The sequence below is a fragment of the Hibiscus syriacus genome, unplaced genomic scaffold (genome assembly GCF_006381635.1).
Source record: "Hibiscus syriacus cultivar Baekdansim isolate YM2019G1 unplaced genomic scaffold, ASM638163v2 tig00112293_pilon, whole genome shotgun sequence".
In the NCBI taxonomy this organism is placed as follows: Eukaryota; Viridiplantae; Streptophyta; class Magnoliopsida; order Malvales; family Malvaceae; genus Hibiscus; species Hibiscus syriacus.
Window position 1 is genome coordinate 3813263 of NW_024063296.1, and position 7548 is coordinate 3820810.

General features: G+C 35.1%; 1 long non-coding RNA gene across 1 annotated transcript; it reads right to left on the minus strand.

The window, feature by feature from the left end:
* Positions 1-5052: 5052 nt before the first annotated feature.
* On the minus strand, positions 5053-6338 carry LOC120177616. Its single transcript, XR_005521436.1, has 3 exons — positions 6213-6338; positions 5406-5473; positions 5053-5125 (listed from the first exon to the last, which is right to left on the minus strand). It is a non-coding gene; the product is annotated as an uncharacterized LOC120177616 (long non-coding RNA).
* Positions 6339-7548: the final 1210 nt, after the last annotated feature.

Genomic DNA, 7548 nt, shown 5'->3' on the forward strand with positions numbered 1-7548 from the left:
GAGATGGTCATGACCCTTCATTGTTCACCAAGTCCATGACAATGGAGCAAATGAAATCCAAAACCCAAAACGATGGTTCTATCTTTATGGTGAACGGATAGAGATTCAAGGAGTACAAAGGAGCCCCAATCATGCGTGACAAACCGACATCGTTGGCACATGATACCCAAGAGTTTGTTTTACTTAATTGAGAAAATATTCGTTGCCTAGGTAACGAAAATCTGAAATCTGTACATAAAAAGTTAAGTTATTTTATGCTTTAATCCATTTTATTTTATTATTTTCTTCTTTCATATTGTAGGCAAGCAAGGAACACGTGGCAGCATGAGGAGTTGAAGCATACATGAAGGAAAAAGGACAAACTAGGGAAAAAGGTTTTGGCGGTAGAGTAAAGGGGGAAATAAATCTTTTCTCCTCCTTTATTTCAAATCATATATTTCTCATTTAATGAGAAATCTTTTCCCCGCCATGTGAGGACTAAAATACCCCGAAACCACCCATCACTTTCCAAGAAAAACTACCCACCCACCTATTCTTCATCATTTTTCCCTCTTTCTCCATAAACCAGAAATTTGTTTTCTTCTTTCTCTCAAAAATACCTCCCCGTTGCTACCACTAAATTCAGCCAAGAAAAATAGTGAGATCAAGACTAGCCCCAGCCCCCAAATAGAGTTTCAAACATTTTCAAACATCCGAAGCAGAAGCACGCTTCAAATCCATTCAGTAACCCCAAGTATATTTGGAAGATGGATTCATTTTTTCAGTCGAGGGTAATGAGCTGTTTGGACCCGAGGTGAAGGACGCCATAAAGAAGCATACTTGGGAGAAGTTTACTCGAAATCCTAACGCTACAGCACCAACAATGGTGCGGGAGTTCTATGCCCATCTCGAGGACCCCTCCAATCACACAGTATATGTTCGAGGAAAACTCATTTGATTCTCCCCCTCTGCACTCAAAAAAAACTTTATGTTGGGGAAAGTGGATGACCAGTATAAGAGATTTGTGGCCGAAATAGATCAAGAAACGTACAACGGAGTTCTACAGGATTTATGCTTTGGGTAGGCTAAGTTCGTAGGGAATGCCCACGCAAGGAAACGAGTAGATCGCCGAGCCCTAAAACCGCACGTGAAATTATGGAATCACTTTCTCACAGGCAAGTTGATGCCAACATCCCACAACACTACTTTCCTCGTCAAGCGACTGATGCTCTTGCACTCGATCATATATGGTAGGAAGATCGACGTGGGTGAAATCATCTTTGAGTAGGTCCATGACTGTGCCAAACGGAACCGGGATAACCTACTGTTTCCAAATCTTATAGTCGTGTTGTACAGGAAGAAAAAGGTTCATGAGGAACCATTCAAAGATTTCATCAAACCCAATGAGGGTATTACAAAGAAAAAGGTCCCCGAGTTGATGAGTTTCAATGATGACGACCCAAAGGAAGGTTTGGAGCGGGGCACAAAATCGGTTGTCGCGGCTAAAATGGATTATGTGGTCATGTACACGTAAGAGACGTATGAAAAGATCAGACGCATGGAGAACCACATGAAAATTTACTTCGAGTATGCCAAGGAAAGGGACATGCAACTCAACGCCTTCATCAAGGAGTTGCTACCGACCACAATGATAAGACTGCCAACCTTTCTCAATGTTATCCTTTATTGCCAAGGCCAGAAATTATTGTTAAGATTGTCTAAAGAAGAGAACCAACCCTAGCCTTGATTATTTGAAATTTATAAACACGATTGTAGGTTGTCTTTTCTCTAGGTAATCTATAAAAATTTTAGGAAAGAACTTTCTAATTGCCGAGACTTCAAAAAAATATTCTAAGAGTAAAGTAAAAACTCTCTAGTGTTTAAAAACTTGAAAAACACAAAGGGACACTCCTCTGTGTAAAGGCATGAACAAGAAAAAATCCAAAAGAAATAAGAGTAGCCATGGCATATGAGTGAATGAAAGTAGTCACATGATGACTCTGCCCAACTAGCTTGGGGTGGAAGGTATGCTCATTTTCACCTAGAGTGTGAAACGATAAGTGTGATGAGCTGACTCCCCTATAAACAAATGTGTGAATAAAGAGAATAAAAGTTGATAAATAACTAGGAGTATAAACTAAGCCTAGTGAATAGTTTGTTGCCTTGACAACCTATAAGTGCTTACTTTAAGTTTTGTAATTACCTCTATGCATAGACTGGTTACAATCATGCACACACCATCGCAAAGAATCCTGACTAGGGAAGGGACTTGACTGATATGTCTGTTGAACATGTTGAGGCAAAATATTTTTACTGAGGGCTGAAATCTCAATCCTGATGATGTTCTTGGTACTGCTTTGCCATGACAATTTTGATTTTCTTCTAGCTATTATTCATTGCTTGAGGACAAGCAATATCTTAAGTTTGGGGGTGTGATAACTCCGTAAAAAGACACAATTTCTAGTCTTTTCACTTAAGTTATTGCTCCTCTAAACAAAGTATGCATTGCATTTTTAGTTGCATATAGGTTATATTAGCTTGTGGTGGATAAGTTTTGCTTAGGCAAGATTTATTTGGCTTGACTGATACTACTGAGGAAAAAGGGTTGTTTGAGTTATGTTTGTGCAGGAATTCTACAGAGGAAAAACATTTTGAGTCGTGACAATGAAAAGTTGCAAAGGTCAATGGAACAGAAGAGAACGTGAAGAGCATATTTATTTCGCCGAGGCAAGATTTATCTGAAAAAGTCTGAAGCAGGTATGGCGAAACTACCTATGTCACATGCCAGCTGGATGACATAGGAGAAATTAATAACAGAAAATTAAGGAAACTCCAAAAGCATGCAAAGCCCTAGGAGATTTTTCCTTATAAATATTCAGCCGTAGCCGCAAAAAGAAAGGAGGCAAGGAAGAAGAAGAGATAAGAGCTTTACCTAAGGCATGAGCAAGTAACTGCAGTTCTTTCCCAGCGTCTACCCACCAATCTTCCTTGGTGTTCTCCATAGCCAGACGATAACAGAGCAGTGATCAGGCCTCAAGATTGTCGAGACAGAGCCCCCATTTTTGGGAGTCATTCTTCCTTTGTTCTTAATTCTTATTTTATTTTGGGTTGTATTAAACGGTTAAATCTTGGATGATATTTGATAACACCATGAATGCTTTACTTGGTGTTAAACTTTGTTTTGCCTAAACAGCATTTTTATGCTTATGAATGATGAATTATGTTTGCTTATTACTGTTTTGCTCATAATTTAAATATTTTTCCTTAACACCGTAAAAGCATCAAGAGATCGCCTAGGGTTTCGGTAAAACATGTCTTGGCATTGTGAGAGCATCGAGAGATAGTCTTTTGTCTAGATAGTGATTCTTAGATTCGAGAGAATTAAGATATATCAACGTGAGCAAAGGAATGAATCCGATATGGTAAAGTTCTAACTTGTCTACCTTAGAGATAAAGAGTGAGTTTCAAGCGACTAAAAGGGATAATTGCTAGAGTAGGTTAAGACAACGTCTATAGTTAACGCTGAGAGCTATTACCATAGCAACAGTCCAAGGATACCTAGTAATCCTGTCGGGCAGTTTAGTGAGGCATAATAATTCATTCAGAACTTAGAATAATTGTTGTCAAGACAATAGTTTAGCATCAGTGCTCTATGACACGTATGAATATGAGAGGTTGTTTGCATTATATTTAAACCAATACTTGTTTTGTTTTGTTTTATCTGTTTGCATATTTCCTTTGTCTCGACTACATTATTCTGAAATCATTGAATCATTCTTCTTAGTTTATTCGTATTAGTTCTTAGTTCAAATACTTAGTAGGATTTAGTTTGTGACATTAGTTCTAGTTGTGGTGAAAATATATTTCTAATCCAATCCCTGTGGAGACGATACTCATTCACTACTATATTACTTGCATCAATTGTGTATACTTGCACAGATTTACTTTCCTTAGCATATACATTTACAAGCGATCAATAAGTTATAGTAATTTGGGCATAACAAAAACAAAAGGAGGAAAAAAAAATTAAAAATCATTATGCATTAAAGAGTTTTTTTTAATGATAAATTAATTATGAACAACTATCCCCTTGGGATACCTCTTTCACAAGGAATTTATGTATGAGATGATGAAGGGTCTTAGATCATTATCCATTCACAAAAAGAGAATTATCCATTGATTTCCCCATTTGATCCTAAAATATTTTTTCTTCTTGGATTTAACCTTAACAAAGGATCACTCCCCACACTGGGAACAAAATGAAAGAAAATCTACTCTAATGAGTGAAGGTAATCCTTATGAAATAGTTTCTCTTAAAACAAAAGTTTTTTCTTACATGAGATAGTTTTTCTTAAAACAAGTTTTGTCTCACTAGAGACATTTTCTCTTAAAATAAAATTTTTATCTCGCTTGAGATAGTTTTCTCTAGAAAATTTTCGTCTCACTTGAGACGGTTTCTCTTGAAATTTTTTTATTTCACTTGATATATTTTCTCTTGAAGTAAATTTTATCTCACTCGAGAAAGTTTCTCTTGAAACAAAATTTTTATCTCCCTTGAGATAGTTTTCTGTTGAAAATTTGTCTCACTTGAGACAATTTCTCTCAAAAATTTTCTCTCACTTGAGATATTTTCTCTTGAATAATTTCATCTTGTTAGACACAATTTTCCAATATGACTTAACCTATAAAGAGGAGTCATCCAAAATTTTACTTAACTCGCAATAGAGGAGTCGTTCATAACTTAGGTCAACTCACAACGACGTGCTAATTTGCGACATGTTGAATTAAGTTTTGATATAAAAATTATGGCAAAATGTTTTTGGACTTGAATTGAATTTATTCAAAGATTTCAAAAATAATTCAAAGTCAATTAAATTCGAATTTGAGCAAAAATACTAAGAGGTACCGATACCCCTATGAATGGGTACCGATACCCCTATGAATGGGTACCGACACCCTGGGTACCGATACCCCTATGACTGGGTATCAATACCCCTATAACTGCTCAAACATCGAATGCAATTTTGGTACCGATACCATACAAGGGTATCGATACCATAGTGCAAAGGAGTACCGATACCCCTTGAGGGTGCTCTGTAACCGCTTGTCGTCAGTGGTAGTTGTCTTGTGGACAGCCATCTTCTTTCTATTAAAACAAGTCAAAATAACAAGACAATCATTAACTCGCAAATCGTATTGAGGCATCCGAATTCAAGCACCTATCCACATGGCATACAATACACATGACTACAAGGTCAGAACATTCTGCTTCGCATGATATCCGACTATAGATTTCACTGCAGACAAAAACTTTATAGAAGAGTGTCTCCTAAATATCTGAGCAACACCTTCATAGGTAACCTAATTTCGAGATGCTTAAACTTAATAGGTAGCCTATCCAAGCAAAGTTCATATTGTGAAAACACCTTCTCATGCTACCCTTACCACCGGTGCGGACTGCACCAACCATTTTCATGAGCCTTTCCTTGTTCATCTGCCCAAGGTAAACAGCAAGTCAATAAAAAAGTATGACAAATTGAGACACGAGATTCACACACAAACACAAGCTTATCAAAAGCACCAAAACAAACAAATAAAAACACACTACATATGAAACAAACACGCACCATACAATATACCAGCAAATCTTGGGAAACACAAAAGAAATGAACTATCTCACGCCTTACTAACACACCCAAAAACCAAACAAAAAGATGAAAAGAACAATTCAATGACAACCTTATCCTAATTTTTTCTTTTGAGGCAAAATAAAACAGACGATGCAATTTAGAAAAATAAAAAAGGAAATGAACTTTAGAACAATACACACATATATCAGTTGCCTTAATCAGGATTTAAATTGAGGACATATCAAATGCTACTATAGTCATTGCGAGTATCACAGTCATGCAACAATGGTTTTGGACCGCACCGCTACCTCTGTACAACAGACCACTACCTAAATCTCTGGGCCTAGTTTATTTATTATAATTTTATTTACGGGTTAATGCATAAAGCATAAGCTAAGTTTTTTTACACAATAATTCCACAAAATATACAAAAACAAGGGTCATAAAAAACTTAAATCAAAACAATCTTAAGAGATAAAAAATGGAAGATAAATCGGCCATTGATTGAAAATTAAAATTATAGAAACAGATTAAAAATAACAACCGCTTGCACAAAACGTAGATGCCAAATGATAAAAGAAACGGGAAATTAAGCTATCGAACCTTAACAGTATGAGAAATAATGATGGATATGCCGCGACTCAGACTGCAACTACAACTGGAAAGGATATGGTGAAAAAATAGGGTTTATATATATCTAACCCCGTGAACACGCTCAAGCTTCTATTTCTATGCCTTTAGGGTTTTTATCTCCACCCTTGGATTTTTAGTATTTTAATCCAACGGTTACGAAGCCATCTTGTCCATGTTTATCTTTGCAACAATGGACATGTCCATTTTACTTTTTCTTTGTTTGAGTTAATTACATTATCGTCATCAAATTGTGATCAAGATTTTAAATTTGTACCAACTTTCAAAACATTTATATTGAATCATGTGTCTATTATTGTTGTATCAATTAGGATTTTTTTTAGTCTAGTTCTATATAAGGATAGACATTTGACTCGAATTTGATAGATTTTGATTAGATTTAACTTGATCCAGTCATTTTAAAAAAAATGTTTTTTATCGGGTTAGATTCTTTTGAAAGGTTTGAATTAGAACGAATTCAATTTAAGATGAAAAAATCCAACTAATATTATAATTATTATATATTTAGAGATAATTATAATATTTCTCTTTTATTACTTTTTATTAAGTCCTTATTTTACCAAATAAAAATAAAAAATAGATATAAATATATATATTCGATCATGTCAGATGTAGATTTTACCAAAAAAATTGGATCGAAGTCCAAATAATATGGAGTCCTTCTAAATATGAATCGGATAGAGTTCAAGTAGGTCAAAAGCTCAACCATGAGCGTCACTAGTTGTGTATAAGTCAGGTCTTGTTTAAGCATATTTAAAATACATAAATTAAATTCTATATAATGTATATTTATTTGAATAGTTTTTCATAAAATATGTGTTAGGAATTTTTTGTTGTATCGATCAACAAAAAAATGGCTAAAATGGTGTGAATTGGGTTTTTGAAAATTTTGGGAATTAAGGAGAAAGGATAGGAAAATTGGCTAAATGATTTGGAGTGGTTCAATTTCCTCAAAGAAGTCTATTGTCACACCCGAATATTATGGTTTAATTTTAATCAAAGGATCAGTTTGAGAGATTTTAGAATTTGAGATCATTTATGTGAACACCTCATTGTCCAATAACTTCAGTCATGATTTACCCATTTCCTTTAACCTTGAAAATAAATAAAAGAATTTTTGTAGAACCATGACTTGAACCTAAAACCAAAAGTATGGCCAACCATGCCTTAGCCATTAGACTAGGCCACTCTTACAGACAAGAAAGAACGAAAATATCTCTTAAGTATGATTCCTAAACACCCTACTTAATTTTTTTTACCAAATTTCTCCTTGTGAAAGGGGGTCAAA